This window comes from Ailuropoda melanoleuca, chromosome 14 (assembly GCF_002007445.2).
Source record: "Ailuropoda melanoleuca isolate Jingjing chromosome 14, ASM200744v2, whole genome shotgun sequence".
Taxonomy (NCBI): Eukaryota; Metazoa; Chordata; class Mammalia; order Carnivora; family Ursidae; genus Ailuropoda; species Ailuropoda melanoleuca.
In genome coordinates, this window is record NC_048231.1 from 13,559,547 (window position 1) to 13,583,918 (window position 24,372).

At 37.6% G+C, this 24,372-nt stretch overlaps 1 protein-coding gene and 1 non-coding gene across 22 annotated transcripts in view; both read left to right on the forward strand.

Moving 5' to 3' along the window:
• Window positions 1-24,372, forward strand: part of RGS6 (regulator of G protein signaling 6) — a 650,515-nt gene that overhangs the window by 506,091 nt on the left and 120,052 nt on the right. The gene's annotated exons all lie outside the window — the stretch shown is intronic.
• Window positions 12,898-13,004, forward strand: LOC117796245. Its single transcript, XR_004620611.1, has one exon. It is a non-coding gene; the product is annotated as a U6 spliceosomal RNA (small nuclear RNA).

Sequence of the window (24,372 nt, forward strand, 5' to 3'; positions counted from 1 at the left end):
CATCAAACTTCTTTTTTTTTTTAAAGATTTTACTGATTTATTTGACAGAGAGAGAGACAGCCAGCAGGAGAGGGAACACAAGCAGGGGGAGTGGGAGAGGAAGAGGCAGGGTCCCAACAGAGGACCCCGGTATGGGGCTCGATCCCAGGACCCCGGGATCACGCCCTGAGACAAAGGCAGATGCTTAACAACTAAGCCACCCAGGCGCCCCCGTACATCAAACTTCTGATTCAGAGAATGGTGATTTGTCCTTCCAGTCACAGAATTTTCAAATGGCCGAATTTGTGTCTCCGTTTCTTAGCTTCAGTACAAGCATTCTCTAGGTTACAATTATTTACTTGAACACATTTGCACCGAGACAAGACATTTTCTGGAGGGCACCGAAGTGCATTCCTTTGCTCTGATGAAGTCTTCTCTTGTTGTATGAATGAGTGTTTTCACAATTCGCAGTGGCTAAGGATGAGTTCACCAAGAGTAATGTTCTCGGAGGCTGTGGGCGTTTTGCTTTACGAGGCAATCACAAGAACTTCCCATGCTAACTTTTTGATTTGAACTACTTTAAAGTATGTGGGTGGAGGTCACAGTATTGTTTATAATAATCATAAAAAAGGAGTATATGTGGAGAGAAGGAATGTGTAAAGAAATGTTCTCTGGTCTAACCAGTGACCTACACTTCTGATGGTTAATTTGATGTATTCATTTGACTGAGCCCCTGGGTGCCCAGATACTTGGTTAAATGTTCTTCAGGGTGTGTCTGTGAGGGTATTTCTGAATGAGATTAGCATTTCGATTGGTAGACTGAATAAAGCAGATTGCCCTCCCCAAGGTGAGCAGGCCACATCTAACCCATTGAAGGTCTGAATAGAACGAAAGGTTGAGGAAGGAGAATTCTCTCTCTGCCTGTCCTCAAGCTGGGATATCAGTCTTCTCTTGTCTTCAAACTTAGACTCAGACTAGAACCATACCATCAGCTGTTCTGGTTCTTCTCAGGCCTTGGGACTCGGACTGATACAATACCACTGGCATTTCTGGGTCTCCAGCTTGCCAACTGCTGATCTTGGGACTTCTTAGCCTCCGTAATCATGTAATGCAATTCCTTATAATAAAATGTATACATCCTATTTTGTTTCTCTGGTGAACCCAGATGAAGACACCTACCTACTGAACTTGACAGCTAGAGTAGATCATTTTTTAGCATACCCATCTCTCTACGAGAAAATAGGTCATGATTTTCTCGAGTATTTCCTTAGTTTTAAAATGAATGACTAATGATTGAAAAGAATACAGTTCAAGTTTAACGATATTGTTCAAATAACTAAAATATTTCAGGTAAGAATTAATATTTTTCACGTACCAGCAAATATATTAAATATCACAGTTTGCACTTTGCTTCACTGTTTTAAATTTTAAAAAGAAACTCCAGGGGCTCAGTCGGTTAAGCACCTGCCTTCAGCTCAGGTCATGATCCCGGGGTTCTGGGATCAAGCCCCGCATCGGGCTCCCTGATCAGTGGGGAGTCTGCTTCTCCCGCTCCTTCTCCTCCCCCTTCCATTCCCCTTGCTTGTGCCCTCTCTTTCTCTCTCTCTGTCAAATAAATAAAATCATTAAAAAAATTCATTAAAAAAAAAAACAAACTCCAAATGATAAACCTATCTCATCTTCTGGTTCATAATCACTGTGCTATCATTGCTTATTTCCTTTTCTTTTTTCTTTAAAGATTTATTTATTTATTTTTGAGAGAGAGTGATAGAGCGGGGGGAGGGGCAGAGGGAGAGAGAGAAAGAAACAAGCTGATTCCGTGTTGAGTGCCGAGCCCCACATGGGGCCTGATCTCATGACCCTGAGATCACGACCTGAGCTGAAACCAAGAGTCAGACACTTAACCAACCACACCACCCAGGCGTCCTTATTTATCATTGCTTATTTCTAATCAACTCTCTAATCTCAGGAATATGCATTACCACAGGAATTAGAAACACAAACTGTGCCTAAAATGGCTCTAATAATTATGAGCCATTACAAACGTATTCTCCAGTCAGACAGGAAAAGATAAATACTGTAGGATGTCACTTATATGTGGAATCTAAAAAAGGTGAATTCATAGAACCAGAGAGTACAATGGTGGTTGCTAGGTGCCAGGGGTGGGGGGTGCATGGTGGGGGGAATTGAGAGATACTGGGCAAAGGGTACAAACTTCCAGTTATTAGATTAAAAAGTTCTGGCGGTCGAATGTAAGCATGGTGATTCTAGCTACTAATACTCTATTATGTACTTTAAGCTAAGAGAGTAAATCTTAAATGTTCTCACTACCAAAAAGGAATGGTAACTATATGACAGGTTGGAGGGATTAGCTAACGCTGTGATGGTAATCATTTTGCATCCTATAAATGCATCAAATCAACAGGCCGTATGCCTTATTTTTTTTCACTTCATATAAAATCCTGGTTTATTGAAACTGTCGAGGAATTCAGTAAAAAAAATAAAAGGGCAGGATTCAAACCCAGATTCTCTCATTATAAATCCCATCCTCTTTACCCTACTCCAGGACTCCTTTCATCTGTTAATGAAGGTCCAGAGGAGAATGTTTAGGTTTTTCTCTGCCCCGCCCATATGTTCATCTCTTTTGTCTCGTACATTCCATACATGAGTGAAATCATATGGTATTTATCTTTCTCTGACTTATTTCGCTTAGCATAATACATTCTAGTTCCATCCATGATGTTCAAATGGCAAGATTTCATTCTTTTTGATGGCTGAGTCATATTCCATTGTATACATATACCACGTCTTCTTTATCCATTCATGAGTCGATGGACATTTGGGCTCTGTCCATAGTTTGGCTATTGTAGATAACACTCCTATTAACATCAGGGTGCATGTACACCTTCAAATCTGTATTTTTTTTTATCCTTTGGGTAAATTACCTAGTAGTACAAATGCTGGATTGTGGGCTAGTTCTGTTTTTAACTTTTTGAGGAATCTCCATACTGTTTTCCCGAGTGGCTGTACCAGTTTGCATTCCCACCAACAGTGTAGGAGGGTTCCCCTTTCTCCACATCCTCACCAACACCTGTTGTTTCTTGTGTTGTTAATTTCACCCAATCTGACATGTGTGAGGTAATATCTCATTGTAGTTTTGATTTTCATTTCCCTGATGATGAGTGATGTTGAGCATCTTTTCATGTGTCTGTTGGCCATCTGGATGTCTTCTCTGGAAAAATGTCTGTTCATGTCTTCTGCCCATTTCTTTTTGTTTTAATATATATATATTTTTTAAAGATTTTATTTATTTATCTGGCAGAGATAGAGACAGCCAGTGAGAGAGGGAACACAAGCAGGGGGAGTGGGAGAGGAAGAAGCAGGCTCATAGTGGAGGAGCCTGATGTGGGGCTCGATCCCATAACACCGGGATCACGCCCTGAGCCAAAGGCAGACGCTTAACCGCTGTGCCACCCAGGCGCCCCATCTGCCCATTTCTTAACTGGCTTATTTGGTTTTTGGGTGTTGAGTTTGAGAAGTTCCTTATAGATTTTGGATACTAACCTATTATCAGACATGTCAATTGTAAATATCTTCTCCCATTCCATAGGCTGCCTTTTAGTTTTGTTGGTTGCTTCCTTTGCTGTGCAAGAAGGTTTTGATCCTTATGAAGTCCCAATAGTTCATTTTTACTTTTGTTTCCCTTGCTTCTGGCGACATGTCTAGTAAGAAGTTGCTGCGGCCAAGGTCACAGAGGTTGCTGCCTGTGTTCTCCTCTAGGATTTTGATGGATTCCTGCCTCACATTTGGGTCTTTCATCCAATTTGAATTTATTTTTGTGGATGGTGTAAGGAACTGGTCCAGCTACATTCTTCTGCATGTGGCTGTCCAGTTTTCCCAGCACCATTTGTTGAAGAGATTGTCTTTTTTCCATTGATATTCTTTGCTGCTTTGTTGAAGATGACTTTTTTTTTTTAAGATTTTATTTATTTATTTGACAGAGATAGAGATAGAGATAGCCAGCGAGAGAGGGAACACAAGCAGGGGGAGTGGGAGAGGAAGAAGCAGGCTCCCAGCAGAGGAGCCTGATGTGGGGCTCGATCCCACAACGCCGGGATCACGCCCTGAGCCGAAGGCAGACGCCCAACCGCTGTGCCACCCAGGCGCCCCATGTTGAAGATGATTTGACCATAGAGTTGTGGGTCCATTTCCAGGTTCTCTATTCTGTTCCATTGATTTATGTGTCTGTTTTTGTGCCAGTACCATACTGTCTTGATGATTACAGCTTTGTAAAATAGCTTGAAGTCTGGAATCGTGATGCCTCCAGCTTTGCTTTCTTTTTTCAGGATTGCTTTGGCTATTTGGGGTCTTTTGTGGTTCTATACAAATTCTATAAAAAACGCTGGTGGTATTTTGATAGGGATTGCATTAAATGTGTAGATTGCTTTGGGTAGTATAGACATTTTAACAAAGTTTGTTCTTCCAATCCATGAGCATGGAATGTCTTTCCCCTTCTTTGTGTCCTCTTCAATTTTCTTCATAAATGTTGTATAGTTTTCAGAGTACAGATCCTTTACCTCTTTGCTTAGGTTTATTCCTAGGTATCTTATGGGTTTTGGTGCAATTGTAAATGGGATCAATTCCTTGATTTCTTTTTCCGTTGCTTCATTATTGGTGTATAGAAAAACAACAGATTTCTGTATGTTGATTTTATATCCTGCAACTTTGCTGAATTCATGTATTAGTTCTAGCAATTTTTGGATGGAGTCTTTTGGGTTTTCTACATAGAGTATCATGTCATTTGCAAATAGTGAAAGTTTGACTTCTTCCTTGCTGATTTGGATGCCTTTTTATTTCTTTTTTTGTCTGATTGCTGAGGCTAAGTCTTCCAATACTATGTTTATATAGTAATGGTGAGAGTGGACACCTCTGTCTTGTTCCTGACCATAAAGGAAAAGCTCTCAGTTTTTTCCCATTGAGGATGATATTAGCTGTGGGTCTTTCATATGTGGCCTTTATGATGTTGAAGTATGTTCCATCTATCCTTACTTTACTGAGGGTTTCTATCAAAAATCGATGCTGTATTTTGTCAAATGCTTTTCCTGCATCTTTGGAAAGGATCATGTGGTTTGTATCCTTTCTCTTATTAATATGGTGTATCATGTTGATTGATTTGCAACACATTGTACATCTGAAACTTACACAATGTCATACGTCAGTTATATCTCAATAAAGTTGTGGAAAAAAAGAAAAGGTGAAAGGCTAAAAAATAACTCAAGAAATTAGAAAAAAAACAAGTAGAATGAGAGAATTTAAAAGGGAGGATCAGAAATTACTGAAATAGAATAGCAAGCGAGATCAAAAAGAACAAAATACTACTGTCTGATATGAATATAAAGATGACAGACATACATGCTTGATAGGTCAGGATAGGCTTACACTCGTATACTTAACGTTATGTTACCAGATAATTATTGTTAAAGTTTATACTTCTCATATAACCTTATTTTTTCTAATAAACATTAAGTAAGGGGAAAAAACTTACTCTCCATACAAATGCATATACCTGAATCCAGAGGTTTTAGGGGCTGACCACATAACTGGGCGTTCTCCAAACTGCTTTCCATGTAGAATACGATGTTTATTAAATTGTAAGTAATAAGGGGCACCTGGGGGGCTCAATCAGTTAAGCATCTGCCTTCGGCTCAGGTCATGATCCCGGGGTCCTGGGATCGAACCCTGCATCTGGCTCCCTGCTCAGTGGGGAGTCTGCTTCTCCCTCTCCCTCTGCTCCTCCCGCCTGCTTGTCCTCTCCCTTTCTCTCTCTTACTCCTTCTCTAAAAAAAAGAAAAAATAAATAAGTAATGAAATTGTGCTAATTTGAGGCTTTTAACTTATTATTACAACATAACCATAACCACAGCTTTGTCATACATGACTAGTCAGCACTTGCAACATAACTAGTCCAAACGGAGATGTGCTATAAGTGGAAAGTATACACCAAATTCCAGACACTTAGCATGAAAAAAGATTATACAAAGCATATAATAATTTTTATATTGATTATACGTTGGAACGGTAATATTTTGGATATATTGAGTTAAATGTAATATATTATTAAAATTAGTTTTACCTATTTCTTTTTACTTTTTAATGGGCCTCCTGGGAAATTTAAAATAACATATGTGGCTTGCATTATATTTCTTTTGGACAGCACTGACCTAGACCAACAAAAGATTTTGGGGGAGCAGGGGGAGTATTTTGTTTAGAATTGTCAGTGCATGGAGCGCCTGGGTGGCACAGCGGTTGGGCGTCTGCCTTCGGCTCAGGGCGTGATCCCGGCGTTATGGGATCGAGCCCCACATCAGGCTCCTCTGCTGGGAGCCTGCTTCTTCCTCTCCCACTCCCCCTGCTTGTGTTCCCTCTCTCGCTGGCTGTCTCTATCTCTGTCAAATAAATAAATAAATTCTCATCAGCTCTAATACTGTCTTTAAATTCTCTACAGGGGCGCCTGGGTGGCACAGCGGTTAAGCGTCTGCCTTCGGCTCAGGGCGTGATCCCGGCGTTATGGGATCGAGCCCCACGTCGGGCTCCTCTGCTATGAGCCTGCTTCTTCCTCTCCCTCTCCCCCTGCTTGTGTTCCCTCTCTCGCTGGCTGTCTCTCTGTCGAATAAATAATAAAATCTTTAAAAAAAAAAATTCTCTACAGACAATGTATCCACTTACTGCTTTGCACTCGAGGCCCAAGTCAGTCTAGCTTGCATTACTGAAGGGTCCTCACCTTGATCACAGACAGCTCAGTTGGGTGTTTACAGTCTCCTTGGGTCCTGGCCTCCTTTCCACTGTCCCCTCCATTTTTCTGCTATCCTCGCTCCCATTTCTAGGCTGTGTTAACATTGCTCTTTCTCACCAAATGTCCTCTCTGAAATACTCAAGCACCTGCCTCTTCTGCTTGTTGAAATTCCACTGCTTTTTCCAGCTCAAGACTCCTTGCTCAAAGCTTCCTCTAAGACTCCAGTCCTCAGGGATCTCTCCTCTTGCCGAATTCTCCCCTGTGTTCTCGGACTTGCTGAGACAAGTCCGGTCTGTGCTATTCATTTGAATGGACAAATGGCATTTTGTCAATGTTTGAAAGTTTTTATTAGTGTGTATGTTTCACTGAGGGGCTCTTAAATAGGTAGAATTTAAATGTCTTTTTCATCTCATTCAGGACTTAGCACAATGTTATGACATTTTATATGTTCAATAGATAATTGTTGAATGAGGGAATAAATGAGTGATTGGCATCATAGGTTAGATTTATTAAAATGAGTTCATCTGTGAGTGACAGCTTACCCAAAATAACAAATGTTTGGACAAGATAGAAGTCTTTTTTTTTTTTCTCATAATTTCTCTCACCTCTTTGTAGGAGGCATAGGGCTCTCTGGGTACTCAAGTATGTAGGGTGCCTTGACTCTTTCCAGCTTTTGGTTTGCCATTCCTAGGATATGGCCCTCATCCTTCTGGTTCAAAAGAACATTTTAACAACAGCATCAAAATGAGTGAAATACTTAAGAATACATTTAGCAAAAAAAGTACACAACTTGTACACTGAAAACTACAAAACGCCACTAGAAGAAATTAGAGAAGATTCAACTAATGGAAAGGCATCTTGTGTTCATGTATCGGAAGACTTAATATTGTTAAGATCAAAATAGTCCCTGAAATTAATCTACAGTGTCTGTGCAATCCCCATCAAAACTCTAGCTGACTTCCTTGCAGAGATTGACAGGCTGATCCTAAAATTCATATGGGAATTCGAGAGACTCAGAATAGCCACTACAATTTTTTTAAAAGTAGAATCTAAAAATCTCTAAAAAGAACAATCTTTAAAAAGAAGACCAAAGTTTGTGGACTCAAACTTCCCAATTTCAACATTTGCTGCAAAGCTACGGTAATCAAGACAATGTGGTACTAAGAGAAGGCGAGACCAATGGAATTAAGAGTTGGAAATAAACATTCACATTTACCGTGGATTGATTTTTGGTAAGGGTGCCATGACAATTCAATTGGAAAGAATAATCTTTTCAATAATGGTGCTGAAACAGCTGGATATCCACATGCAAAAGAGTTAAGTTTCACCGCTGCCTCTTACCATATACAAAAATTAACTCAAAATGGATTGTAGACCTAAATTTAATAGCTAAAACTATAAACTCTTAGATGAAAATATAGGAGTAATTCTTTCATGACCTTAGATTTGGCAATGGATTCTTAGACATGACACCAAAAGCAAAAGCAACAAAAGAAAAAAATAGATAAGTGGGTCTTCATCAAAATTAAAAACTTGTGTATCAAAGGACCCTATCAAGAAAGTGAAAAGGCAACCAAACAGAATGGGAGAAAAGATCTGCAAATCATATCTTCAATAAAGATTTTTGTATTCAGAATATAAAAAGAACCCTTACAATTTAAAAACAACAAAAGATAAATACGCCAACTTTTTTAAATGGCAAGAGACTTCAATAAACATTCCTCCAAAGAAAAAATGGCCAATAAACACATGAAAAGATGCGCAACATCATTAACCATCAGAGAAGTACAACTCAAAACCAAAACAAGATCACATTTCATTCCCGCTAGGATGGCTCTAACGAAAAAGAGAAAATGCAAGTGTTGGTGAGGATGAGAAGAAATTAGAACCCTCATATATTATTGATGGGAACATAAAATGATGCAGCTGCCATGGAAAAGCTTGGCAGTTCCTCCAAAGTTTAAACATAGTGTTACCACAAGACCCAGCAACTCCACCCCTAGGAATTTACCCAGGATAAATGAAAACATATGTCCACACAAAAACTTATACATGAATGTTCATAGCCCCATTATTCATAATAGCTCAAAAGTGGAAGCAGCCCATGTGTCCGTCAACTGATGAATGGATAAATAAAATGTGGTCTAACCATGCAATGGACTATCACTTGGTAATTAAAAAAGAAATACTAATACACAGTACAGCATGGATGAACCCTGAAAATATAATGCTAAGTGAAAGAAGCTCATCACAAAAGACTACGTATTGTATGTAGGATCTGTATGTTGCATCTGTGTATCTGAAACATCTGGGATAGGCAAGCACACAGAGACATAAAGTAGATCAGTGATTGCCTAGGTCTAGATCCCAGGGAGAGAAGGGGAGTAACTGCTCACGGGTTTTGCTGGGGGATAATGAAAGGGTTCTAAAATTGATTGTGTGATGTTAGCACAACTCTGTGAATATGCTAAAAGCGATTGAATTGTACGCTTTAAGCAGGTGATTTGCATGGTATAGCAATTATTTCAATAAAGCTTTTATTTTTTAGAAAAAACCCAGCATCTTAACCCAGGAAATTATATGGAAGAAGAATCAGGAAAAAAATGGTGAGGGGAACACACCTGTGATTTCCAAGGAAAATTCATGGACAGATTAATTTAATCCTCACAACCATTATTACCTCCACTTTATAAGGGAAAAACTGAAGCACATTCCTTTAAACAACTTTCTCACCCACAAGAAAATAGGTTTAGTAAAACAACCAAAAAAGTATATCCCATGTATTTGGAAATTAAGAACTCACTGGTAAAAGAAAAAAAATCAAAAGAAAATTATAAAGTTCTTAAACTGAAAAACAATGAAAATGTTACATATTTAATATTGTTAAATAGACACTTCAAGTCTTGATCAAAAAAGAGCAGACATACTTCCCCCTATTTCTCCCACAAAATATAGCCTGGATACTATATATAAAAAAATATAACTTTGAAATGGGGAACAGTTAGGAACCTGGGGACCCATAGAATGACACAGTAATGAGCTTCCTAGGCATTCTTTTTGCTTTATATATATCATACTGGGGGTGAAAGATGCTGGCAACACAGAAATGCCAGCAGACACCCCCCCACACACACACACACAGTCCCTAAGAAAGCTTGCTCTCTCTAAATGTAAGACCAGGAAAGGGGCAACCTAGCAAGATAAAAAACATTTGGACAACAACCACTCTATTCCATCCAAACACCTTGGAAAAAATTGTGGCCTTCCCATTCTACACACCAGAAAAGGCCAAGGGGAGAGAGTAGACTTCCACCCTCACCAGGCTTTAATGAAGTGACCCACATCCCCTGCCAGGGTGGTATAATGGAAGACCAAGTGGTTAGACTTTCATCCCAGCCAGACAATAATTAGATATCCCCCATAGTGTCAGTGGAAATCATATGGGGAACCAGGACTTCCACTCCCATCTGGTGGTAAAAAGGAACCCTACCCTCCGCTGGAATGGGTCAAAGGAGGCCTCGTAGAAAGTCATGACTTTCACCACCACCTGGTGGCAACAAAGAGCCACTTCCAACCCCAGGGTGTCAACAGAGACTGAGGGGGGCTTCTGGACTTCTGCTCACAACCTGGCAGGAAAGAGGTTGTGTCCATATTCCCCTGAAAGTGTGGTGCCAGAGGAAATCTACTAACATGAGAATTAAATAAGATCTAGTGTGTCGTCATCTAATACTAAAAATGTTGAGGCTACAATCTAAAATCACTAATCATACCAACAGCTGGGAAATCTCAACTTGAATAAGAAAAGACAATCAACAGATGCTAAAAATGAAGTGCCAAAAGGTGAACTAGAATTATCTGACAAGGGTTTTAAAGCAGCCATTTCCAAAATCCTTCAAGAAGCAATTAGGAAAATGATTAAAACAAATGAAAAAATAGAAAGTTCAAGAAAAAAATAGAAAGTGTCAATAAAGAAGTAGAAAATAAAAAGAAGAATCAAATGGAAGCATTGGAACTGAAAAATACAATAACCAAAGTAAAAAAAAACCAAAAAACAAAAAACTTCACTTGATAGGCTGGACATCAGAATGGAGGGGACAAAGAAGAGAATTTTTGAACAGAAAGATAGACTAGGAATTACCCAGTCTAAACAAAGGAAAAGGAAAAACAACAAAACAAAACAAAACAAAACAAAAAAGTCTGGGAAAAATACATAGAGCCTCACGGAACTGTAGAACTGTAACAAAAGATCTAACATTCACATCTTTGGAGTCATGAGGAGAAGAAGAAAAATGTAGGACTGAAAAAGGATTTGAAAAAATCATGGCTGAAATTCCCTCAAATTTGGTAAAAGGCATAAACCTACAGATTCAAGAAGCTTAATGAATTCCACACAGAATAAACTCAAAGAAATCCATGCCACAACACATGATAATCAAAATTTTAGAAACTAAAAATAAAGAAAAATCTTGAAATCAATGAAAGAGAAATAACACCTTATCTGTAGGGGAAACAATTCATATGGCAGTGCTTTTATTTTATTTATTTTATTTTATTTTATTTTTATTTTTATGTTTATTTTTTTGCAGTGGATTTCTTATCAGAAATTGCGTAGGCCATAAGAAAATGCCACGAAAATTTTCATGTGCTAAAAGAAAAGAACTGTCAACCTAAAATTCTACAACCAGTTAAAATACTCCTTAGGAATGAAGGGGAAATCAAGATAGTCTCAAATAAAGAAAAACTAAGAGAATTTCCCACCAGCAGACTTACTCCAAAAGAATAGCTAGTGGAAATTCTTGAAAAAGAACAGGAATGATTAAAAAAAAAAAGAATTTGAAAACATCAACAAGGAATAAAAAATAAGGGAAATAGTAAAAATGTAGGTAAATAAAATACTTTCATTCTCTTGAGTTTTTTAAATTTTTACTTTTGAAGCAAAAGTAAAAAAGATAGATTATGTGATATGGTTCTCAGTGTATGTAGAGGAAATATTTAAGATAATTACAAATGGGAGAGAGGAAAGGAATTTATGGGGAGATAAGATTTATATACTTCACTCAAACTGGTAAAAAGTAGCCATTAGTAGAATGTGATAACTCATGTATGTATAAGTATGTAACACTTAGGGCAGCCATTAAAACTCTGTAGAAAGAAATATACTCAAAAAATGCTATAGAATCAGAAGGGGACAGGGTTAGAGATGCTACTGGTATCTAGTGTTATAGGCCAGAGATGCTGTGAAACATCCTACAACACAGTACAGTCCCTCAACACAAAGAATTATGTCAATAGAGATGAGGCTGAAAAACCCTGGCTTACATGCTTACCAGTGCTGGATATTATCATTCTTTTTAATAACATTTTTTTAAGTTTCTATTTATGTTTCCCTTTACCAACTCTCTGTGTAGCCAGTGATAATTGGTTTTCCACAACCATCATTGCTTCATCATTCTTTTAATCTTGCTAATCTTGTAGTTTGAAAAAGGAGACCTTATTTTATTTTGTACCTCTTTAGAAGAATGGAGTTATCTTTACTTCTTAGTTTAGGTATTATTTGAATATTTTATAATGAACATGTATTATTTTTATAATTTTTTGGAAAAGCTATTAAAGATTTTTTAAAAATACTACAAATAAATCAAAATGAGATTCTAAAATATGTTCGAGTAACCCACAGGAAGACAGATAAAAGAAACAGAAATAAACAAGCCACAGAAAACAGATATTAAAATGGCAAACTTAGGCTTAACATATCATTATTTACATTAAATGTGAATGGTCTAATTATACCAATTGAAAGGCAAATTGACAGGGTAGATTCAAACATATAACGCAACCATGAAGCTCACTTCAAATACCATGTAGGTATGTTGAAATTAAAAGAATAAAAATATGTATACGATGCAAACATCAATTAGAAGAAAGCAGGAGTGACTATATTATTAACAGACAAAATAGTCCTCAGAGGGAAAAAAAAAAAAGATTTACCTTGGACTGAGAGGAATTTTAGATAATGATAAAAAAGTCAGTCTACCAAGAAGACATAGCAATCATAAATTTGTATGCATAAAACAACAGAGCTGCAAAATATGTGAAACAAAAATTAATACAATTACAGTTGGAGAGTGCTGACTTTGGCAGCACATATACTAAAATTGGAATGACACAGAGAAGATTAGCATGGCCCCTGCACAGGGATGACATGTGATTACAGTTGGAGATGTCAATGCCCCTCTATAAACAACTGATAAGGGGTGCCTGGGTGGCTCAGTCGTTAAGCGTCTGCCTTCGGCTCAGGTCATGGTCCCAGCGTTCTGGGATGGAGCCCCGCATCGGGCTCCCTGCTCAGCGGGAAGCCTGCTTCTCCCTCTCCCACTCCCCCTGATGGTGTTCCCTCTCTCGCTGCCTCTCTCTCTGTCAAATAAATAAATAAAATCTTTAAAAACAAAACCCAACTGATAAAACTTCAAGGCAATCAACAAAGATATATAAGAACTTAACACACCATCAACCAACAAGATCTAAGTAACATTCATATAACATTCCACTCAATAACAGCAGAATACACATTCTTTTAAAGTGTCCACGGCACAAAGATGGCACTGAAATTAAAGAAGGAAGCCCCTGCCCCTCCCAAAGCCAAAGCCAAGGTTTTGAAGGCCAAGAAAGCAGTGCTGAAAGGTATCCAGAGTCACAAGAAGAAGAAAAGAAGAAGAAAGAGGAGAAGGAGGAGGAAGAGACGGATATTCACACATCACTCAAATTCTAGTGGCCCAAGCTTCTGTGGCTCTAAAAGCAGCCAATATCTCCTTAGAAGAGCACCCCCAGAAGAAACATGTTTGACTATTATGCCATTGTCAACTTGCCCCTGACCACAGAGTTAGCCATGAAGAAAATAGAAGACAAGAGCACACTGTGTTCGTTGTGGATTTCAGGGCCAATAAGCACCAAAACAAACAGGCTGTGAAGAAGCTCTACGACACTGAGGTGGCCAAGGTCAACATCCTGATCAGGCCTGATAGAGAGAAGAAGGCATATGTTCAGCTGGCCTCTGACTGTGACGCTTTGGATGTTGCCAACAAAATCGGGATCATCTAAACCGAGTCCAGCTGGCTAACTCTAAATATAAACATTTTGCCAACTCACACAAAAAAATAACAAAGTATCTATGGAACATAGAACAAGATAGTTCATATTCTGGACCATAAAACAAATCTCAACGAAATGAAAAGGATGGAAATCGGAGTGTGTTCTCTGACGACAAAAGAATCGCATTAGAAACCAGTAACAGAAAATACCGAAGCATTTGAAAACAAAAAAAACATACTTCTAAATAATCCATGGATCAAACAGGAAATCTCAAAGAAAGTAAGAAATACATTGAATTGGATGAAAATTAAAATCTAGCATATCAAAATTTGTGAGATGCTGCTGAACCAGTGCTGAGAGGCCATTTTTTTTTACCATTAAATGATTACATTTAAAAAAAGGAAAAATCTCAAATCAGTCACCTAATATTAAAAAACTTCATAAAGGAGCACAAAATAAGCCCAAAAGAAGCGAAAGGAGAGAAACAACAAGAGCAGAAATCAATAAAATTGAAAACAGAAAAACAATACAGAAAATCCATAAAACAGGGTGTCGATTCTTTGAAAAGAGCAGTAAAAATGACAAGTCTCTAGCAAGACTGACAAACAACAAGAGAGAGAAGACACAAATTACTACTAACAGAAATGAAACACGGGCTATCACGGCAGACCCTGCAAACATCAAAAGGATAGCAAGGAAATGGTGTGAACAACTCTACACGCAAATTTGATGAATTAGATGAAATGGAGCAATTTTTCAAAAAAGCACAAGGTACCACAACTCACACAATTTGGGTAGCCCTATAACTACTACGGAAGTTTGTAACTTTAAAACTCCCAAGAAAGTAATCCCTAGGCTTACATAAATTCTACCAAACATGAATTCTAGGTGAAGTCTATCAAACATTTTAAAAAGAACACCAAATTTGTAAAATCTTTTCCAGAAAATAGAAAGGAGAACAATTCTTTTTTTTTTTTTAAAGATTTTATTTTATTTATTTATTTATTTATTTATTTATTTATTTATTTGACAGAGAGAGAGACAGCGAGAGAGGGAACAGAAGCAAGGGGAGTGTGAGAGGGAGAAGCAGGCTTCCCGCCGAGCAGGGAGCCCGATGCGGGGCTCGATCCCAGAACCCTGGGATCATGACCTGAGCCGCAGGCAGACACTTAATGGCTGAGCCACCCAGGCGCCCCAAAAGGAGAACAATTCTGAGCTTAATTTTATGAGGGTGGTATCAACCTGATACCAAAATCAGACAGATAGTCCAAAAAAAGAAAACTGCAAATAGCTCTCATGAATATAGGCATAAAAATACTTAGCAAAGTATTATCAAATAGAATTGAGCAACATACAAAAATAATTACACATCATGAATGAAGAGGATTTATTCCAGAGATGCAAAGCTGGTTCCATATCTGAAAATCAATGTAAACCAGCATATTAATGGACTAGAAAAGGAAAGTAAAATGATCGTATCAATTGATGCAGAAAAAGCACTTAACAAAATTTATCACTCAAGGGGGGTATCAGCAAAGATGGTGAAGAGAGGAATTTCAAAAATCTGCCCTTCCATACAAACAATTAAAAAACCTGGCAAAAGCAACATTTTCAGAACTCTGGAAACTAACTAAAAGCTTACAGTGACAAGGAGAGTGCTTAATCAAAACCCAAAAGAGAAAACAAACAAAAACAAGCCAAATCTCAGTAAGAAAGTGGCTTTGTGGAATTTTAATGGATCTTGGTTCCATCCTCCCATCCCAAGCCCAGTGGTAGCCTTGAAAATAACATCCCACCTTCTTGGTACTGGGGTGGAGGGGAGCAAAACAGATGTCACTTACAAAGAATTGTAATTAATTGCTTTGCCTCCTCTGGTAGTTCCTGGGGAAGATCAGCTCACGAGGTTTACCTTTATCTTACCTACCTCAAAACTCAGCCTGTTTCTGAACATAGAGTTACTGCATGACCCAGCAGTTCCATTCCTAGATCTATACCCAGGAGAAGTGAAAACGTATGTTCACATAAAAACTTGTACATGAGTGTTCATAACAGTACTATTCGTAGTAGCTGAAAAGTGGAAAAAACTCAAATGTCCATCAACTGGTGAATGAATACACAAAGTCTGGTGTATCCATACAAAGGAAAATTATTCAGTCATGAAAAGGAATGAAGGACTGACACATGCTACAACATGAATGAAATTGAAAACATTATACTAAGTGAAAGAAACCAGACACAAAGGTCACATATTGTGTGAATCCATTTCTATGAAACATCCACAATAGACAAATATATAGGGATAGAAAGCAGATCAGTGGTTGCCAGGGGCTGAGGGGAAGGGGAATGGAGAGTGACTGCTTAATGGGTATGGATTTCCATTTGAGGTATTAAGAGTGTTCTGGAACTGGATGGTGGTGATCATTACACAGCATTGTGAATATACTAAAAAAAAACACTGAAATGCATCCTTTAAAATGTTGAAATAATTTATATTCTTTGTTATGTGAATTTCATCTCAATAAAAATAATGCAAAAATGTTCAACACACATTCATGATAAAAATGCTCAGAAAATTAGGAATAGAGAGTTTCTTCCTCAATTTGATAAAGAATGCCTTCAAAAATCCTATAGTTGACATGAAACACAACAGTGAAAGACAATGGTTTCCTCCTAAGATCCAGAACAAGGCAAAGATGTCTGCTTTTTTTGCTTTTTTTCAGTATGATACTGGAATGCTAGCCAGAACAATCGGGCAATAAAAACCTGATTCAGATCAAGAAGGAAGAAATCAAAGCAGCCCTATTTTCAGATGACATGATGGTCTACATAGAAAATGCCAAGAAATCTACATAAAAACTCCTAGAACTAATACATGAATTTAGCAAGGTCATAGGATATAAGATCAACACATAAAAATCAATGGTATTTCTATGTACTACCAACACCAAAATGGAAAACATAATACCATATAATCACTCAAAAAAAAGAAATACTTAGGTATAAATATAACAAAATATGTCCTATACTTTTATGTTAAAAACTACAAAACACTGATGACAGAAATAGAATATTTAAATAAATGGAGAGACATAGCATATCCATGGATTCTTTCTCTTCCTCTCCCTCTGCCCCGCCCCCCCTAAAATACATAAATAAATCTTTTTTTAAAACGTGTACACAAATGTTCATAGCAGCTTTATTTGTAATAGTCAAACTGGAACCAATTAAAATGTCTTTTAATAGATAAATTGTTAAAAAAAGCAACAACTGTGGTACGTTGATACCATGGAATACTCCTTAGCCATTAAAAGAACAAACTATTCATACACACAACGATTTGAATGGATCTCAAGGGCATTATGCCAAGTGAAAAAGGTTGGTCTTGAAGGTGGATACTGTATGAGTCCATTTATATAATGTTCTTAAAATGATAAAATTATAGAAATGGTGAACAGTTTTGTAGCTACTTGGAGTTAGCAATGGTGGGTTGGAGGGAAGTGAGTATGACCATGAAAGATTAGCAAGCAAGATATACTGAAAATTACAAGACACTAATGGAAATAGAAGACACAAATAAATGGAAATATATTCTGTGCTTATGGATTGGTAGAATTCATACTGTTAAAATTCCATACTATCCAAAGCAATCTACAGATTCGATACAATCCCTACCAAACTTCCAATGGCATTTTTCACACAGACAGAACAAACAACCCTAAAATTTATATAGAACCACAAAAACCCCTGAATAGCCAAAGCAATCTTGAGAAAGAACAAGCCCGGAGGCATCACACTTCCCGATTTCAAACTATGTTACAGAGTTATCATAATCAAAACAGTGTCATATTGACATAAAAACAGATACATGGATCAACACAACAGAATTGAGAGCCCAGAAACAAACCCATGCATATATGGTCAATTAATTTACAACAAAGGAGGCAAGAATGCATGATGGCAAGAGGACAGTCTCTTCAGTAAGTGGTATTGGGAAAACTGGACATTCACATGCAAAAGAATGAAACAGGACCTCTATCTTACATCACACACGAAAATCAACTTAAACTAGATTAAAGATTTGAACATAATATCTGAAACCATAAAAGCAGAAGAAAACATTGGCAGTAAGCTCCTTGACACTGGTCTTGGCAATGATTTTTTTTTTGACGCCAAAAGCAAAGACCACAAAGAAATATAAACAAGGGGGGGCTCTATCCAACTAAAAAGCTTCTGCACAGCGAAGGAAACCATCAACAAAATTAAAAGGCAACCTGCTGAATGGGAGAACATATTTGTAAATCATTTAACTGATAAGGGGTTAATATCCAAAATATATGAAAAACTCAGACAACTGAATAGCAAAATACCAAATGATTTGATTAAAAAATGGGCAAGAGGACCTGGATAGACATTTTTCTGAGGAAGACACACAGATGGCCAACACAGCATCACTAATCATCAGGGAAATGCAAACCAAAATCACAATGACACTCACCTCACACCTGTCAGAATGGCTATTACCAAAAAGACAATAAATACCAAGTATTGGTGAGGATGTGGAGAAAATGCAACCTTTGTATGCTGTTGGTGGGAATGTGAACTGGTGCAGCCACTGTGGAAACAGTATGGAGGATCCACAAAAAATTCAAAATAGAGCTACCAGATGAACTAGCAATTCCACTTCAGAGTATTTATCCAAAGAAAATAAGAACACTAATTCAAAAAGATATATACACTCCCACATTCATTGCAGAATTATTTACAATAGCCAAGATATGGAAACAACCTAAATGTCCACCGACTGGTGGATGGATAAAGAAATTCTGATGTATATATATTGGAATATTATCTAGCCATAAAAAAGAATAAAATCTTGCCATTTGCACAACATGGGTGGACCTTAAGGGCATTATGCTAAGTGAAATAAGTCAGGCAGAGAAAGACAAATACCATACGATCTCACTTATAAGTGGAATCTAAAAACAAAAACAGAAAAACCCCAGGCTCATAGATACAGACAATAGATTAGTGGTCGCCGGAAGCATGGATGTTGGGGGAGAGAGGAAATGGGTGAAGAGGAGCAGTTATAAAATAATAAATAAATAAATCACGAGTATGTAATGTATAGCACAGCAACTAGAGCTAATAACACTGTGTTGCATATTTAAAAGTTGCTAAGAGCATAAATCTTAAAAGTTCTCGCCACAAGAAAAAGAAATCTGTAACTATATATGGTGACAGATGTTAACTAGATTTATCATAGTGATCATCTTGAAATATACACAAATGTCAAGTGATTATGTTGCACACCTGAAAGTAATATAATGTATGTCAATTATACATCAATAAAAATCAAAACAAAACAAACAAAGTAAACAAATGAGAAAGACTAGGAGGTGGGGGTCTGGGTAGTGACAGAATAGTTCTGTATCTTGATTGGTTGCACAAATCAATTCATGTGATAAATGGCATAAAACTATACACATACACCGTAGCAATGAAAGTTTTCTGGTTTTGATATTATACTGTGGTTACCAAAGATGTAATCATTGGGAGAAATTGGGTAAAGTGTACAGAGGACCTCTCTGTACTATTTTTACAGTTTCCTGTGAATCTATAATTATTTCAAAATGAGAAGTTTATTTATTTATTTATTTATTTTTATTTTAATGTTTTTTTATTATATTATGTTAGTCACCATACAGTACATCCCCGGTTTCCGATGTAAAGTTCGATGCTTCATTAGTTGCGTATAACACCCAGTGCACCATGCAATACGTGCCCTCCTCACTACCCATCACCAGCCTATCCCATTCCCCCACCCCCCTCCCCTCTGAAGCCCTCAGTTTGTTTCCCAGAGTCCATAGTCACTCATGATTCATTCCCCCTTCTGATTACCCCCCCTTTCTTTATCCCTTTCTTCCCCTACCAATCTTCCTAGTTCTTATGTTCCATAGATGAGAGAAATCATATGATAATTGTCTTTCTCTGCTTGACTTATTTCACTTAGCATTATCTGCTCCAGTGCCGTCCATGTTGCAGCAAATGTTGAGAATTCGTTCTTTTTGATAGCTGAGTAATATTCCATTGTATATATGGACCACAGCTTCTTAATCCAGTCATCTGTTGAAGGGCATCTCGGTTCCTTCCACGATTTAGCTATTGTGGACATTGCTGCTATGAACATTGGGGTGCATATGGCCCTTCTCTTCACTACGTCTGTATCTTTGGGGTAAATACCCAGTAGTGCAATGGCTAGATCATAGGGTAGCTCAATTTTTAACTTTTAAAGGGACCTCCACACTGTTTTCCACTGTTCTCCTCCACACTGTTGGTACAGTTGGCTGTACCAACTTGCATTCCCACCAACAATGTAGGAGGGATCCCCTTTCTCCACATCCTCTCCAGCAAAGGAAGTTTTTTTAAATCATGAAATAACATGATATGAAAGGGAGCTAAGCAATGAAAATAAGAAGTTAGTAAAAGAAAAACAGGATAAACTCAAAGAAAATAGAAAAAAGGAAATAATAAAGCTAAGTAATAAAAGAGAAGGCAAACAACAGAGAGGATCAACAAAGTCAAAAGTTGGTTTAATTGAAAAGGTAATACTATGAAACACTTAATATCAATAAATTGATAACTGATACAAAATGGCAAAATTCGTAGAAAATATGATCAACCTAAACCGAGTCAGGGAAAAACAGAAATCTTGGGTAGTCTTATAAATACTGACAGATAAAATCAATATGTAAAAACACCAGGCCCAGCTGCTTTTGTAGTCAAGTTCTACCAAGTGTTCAAAAAATATCTCTTTCCAAAATTCTGAAAATTCTTCCAGGGAACAGCAATAGAAAGGAAACTCCCCAGCTCTCCAATATTATAAGGCTAGTACAACCTTGATAGTAAACACAGATATGAATACAAGAGAGAAATATTACAGACAGCATAATTTCACTCACCAATACAGATATAAAATCCCCAAACAAATTGTATGCAAACTAAACCACCAATGAACCGAAGAGATACACATCACAACTAAGCTATGCCTATCCCAGGAAGGCAACGTTAGTTTAATATTAGAAAATCTATTACTTTTATTCACTGATTAAGAGAGAAAAAAAATAATTATCTTAATAAATGCAGTGAAAGCATTCAATGTAATTCAGTACCTATTTAGAATAAAATTGCCTAATGATCTAGGATTAGAAGATAACTGAATGAAATTATTTACCAAAAACTAAAAACAAACCTAATACCTAAATCTGAAACATGAGAACTTCACCTTGAAAATCAGATCATAAACAACTCAAGGACTATTACCACCTCATTTCAACACCAGACTGGAGGTCCTATCTGTTAAGTAAAATGAAAAAGAGAATTTATAACCTTTGTAGGTTATAAAGATTGAAAAAGGGGAAAAATGATCATTATTTGAAAAGTAATTGATTGCTAACACAGAAAACCCAAGGGGATGAGTTGACAAATAATCAGAGTTAATAGAATAATTGAAGATGGTTGGTTAAAATGGAGAGATCTAAAATTAATTTCATTTCGGGGCGCCTGGGTGGCTCAGTCAGTTAAGCATCTGCCTTCGGCTCAGGTCATGATCCCAGGGCACTGTGTCGGGCTCCCTGCTCAGCGGGGAGCTTGCTTCCCCCTTTCCCCTCCCCCAGGCCACTGCTCTTGCTCTCTCTCACTATTTCTCTCTCTAAAATAAGTAAATATTTAAAATAAAATAAAATTAAATTAAATTAATTTCATTTCTTTTTTTTTTAGATTATTTATTTATTTATTTGACAGAGATAGACACAGCCAGCGAGAGGGAACACAAGCAGGGGGAGTGGGAGAGGAAGAAGCAGGCTCACAGCGGAGGAGCCTGACGTGGGGCTCGATCCCATAATGCCTGGATCACGCCCTGAGCCGAAGGCAGACGCTTAACCGCTATGCCACCCAGGCGCTCCAAATTAATTTCATTTCTATACAACAGCAACAGATAGAAAATATAATGTTTCAAAATATACCACTAGTAATAGCAAAAAGGTTATATAGAAATAAATCTAATAAAGATATACATGACATTTATAGAGAAAGTTATGAAGCTTTACTGAAAGCTAAAGCAAGAATTCCTCCTCAAACTGACAAAAACATGGAGGTTTGTTCTCTATACAAGTCAACGGGACTCCTCCTCACTGCCGACAATAGGTACGTTGCAAGACAGAAGTACCTTACTACAAACCCAGGACATATGTGACCAAATCCCTAAATGCTAAATACTGAGATTCCACCCGACTGCTCCCTCAGGTCTTCCTCTCCAGTTGAATCACCAAACTCTAACAGCCAAACCTTTACCATCCAATTAGATGATCCTCCTCTAATTCCCTCTGGGGAAATTAGCCAATCTATGAAGAAAGACTTGAAGATACTGACCTTAGGGATTACCACCCAAATTATGCACTCAGATCACTTGACGGTAAAGCTCAAAGTCAACAAGTTCCATTCATGGGGTCAGAGCTTTCAATCAACTTTTTAACCCTAGACTCCTAATCATGAGCAGTCAAACAAGGTCTAACAAACATCATAGGGAAACTGCTAATATGGAAAATAGAGTCCAAAGCAAACAGGCCAGTAAACACACAAAGGGATGAAAGCAACCTGAAGGAAATACAATCTATGCAAGTAAAAGAAAACTTTAAAAATAATTATCATTAATATATTTAAAGAGATCAGAAACAAAAACGAGCTCTTGGAGAGTAAAAACATGGTAAGATGTTAGCAGAAATGAAACACTCAGTAGTGACATTGAGGGACAAAAAAGGAATAATGGTCAGGAACGAAATGTAAGAAAATGAAAGGACCAGACCAAGAGGTATGACATCTGGACAATATGAGTTATAGAAATAAAATATTGAAAGCAGGGGTGAGAAAATCATCACTGAAAGTATTAAAGAAAATTTGTCCAAACTCAAGGACATGAACTGTCAGATAAAAAGGCCTACTTAAAACAAAGCACAGCTGAAGAAAACAGACCTACATCAAGGTAACTTTAGAACAATGGGAACTAATGGAAACTTCTAGAACAGGAAAAAAAAATAGGTTTTAACAAAAGATCAGATATCAGAATGGCTTTACAGAATCAAGACAACAATGGAGCGATGCATCAAAAATCGGAAAGAAAATTATTTCCAATCTAAAATTCTGTACTTGACTAAACTACCATTTTTAGAGTAGATAAATAAAGGTATTTGTAGATATGCAAGGTCTCAAAATACTTACTATCCAAGCACAGTTTCCCAGGAAGCTACTGGAGGAAGTGCTCACGGAAATGAGATGACCAAATCAAGACAAAAGAAGATATGAGACACAGGAAATAGGAGACCCAACATGGAAGACACAAAGACAATCCCCAGATAGACGGTGAAAGGGTATCCTGGGCTGACAACCGTGAATCATCAGACATATGCAACCAGCGCAAATTGGAGCAGGTGACTCACATGATAGAAATGTTGAGGGATGCCACAACCAAGATGCCCGCTGCCTTTGCCCCATCTCTTTAACCTGAGAATAGCATTTGTGAGTGAACCTGACCAAGAATTTTCTTTGTGTTTTGCTAGTCTAGACCAGAACTTATGAATTTCCGGCTCTCTGCTCCATACGTTGTTGCCTGGATTGACTGAGGACACTCACTTCACCCCCAGGAATTCTCTGCTTTGACCTTCTCTTGGGAACTAGCACGGCTGGCTTGCAGAAGACGCAGACTTTTTTTTCATGTGGCCATTTCTTGTGTAGACTTTCTAGAAAATTCTGGGATGTAATATCTGGCTTCAATTTAGTGAGTGCTTTTTTATATTTATTTATATTTATGTTGGTAATAACATGCCCCTGGCTTGTTGCCTTTTAGAGATCTAACAATACAGGAGAAGAGCTTAGGGGAAACAAAGAATGAGTGGTATGTTAGTTTTCTGTGGCTACTGTAACAGATTACACAAACTGGGTGGCTTCAAATAACACGAATTTATTCTCTCAAATTCAGAAGGCTGAAATCAAGGTGTCAGCTGGACTGTACAACCTCCGGAGGCTTGAGGGGACGATCTATGCCTCATCTCTTCTGGCTTCTGGTGACTCCAATCTCTGCCTTGTGGACAGTTTGATTCGTCTTCTCTTTTGCTTTTCCTTTTGTGTGTCTCTTACAAGGATACTTCACACTGGAATTAGGGTCCTCCTGGATAACCCAGGATATCTCCTCATCTCAAGGCCTTAATTATATCTGCAAAGACTCCTTTTCCAAATAAGGTCACATTCACAGGTTCCAGGGATTAAAATATGGACAGATCTTTTTTGTGGGGGGGGGGCTCGGTAGGGAGAGACACCATTGAACCCACTACAAGTAGCAAATCTTTCAATTCAGTGCTTCTCAAATTACAGTAGGATACAGACCACTTCTAAAATAAAGCCATTTTCAAAGAAAACAGGACAAAATAAATAATGTATAATAGATTTTGGGTGTGTGCGGA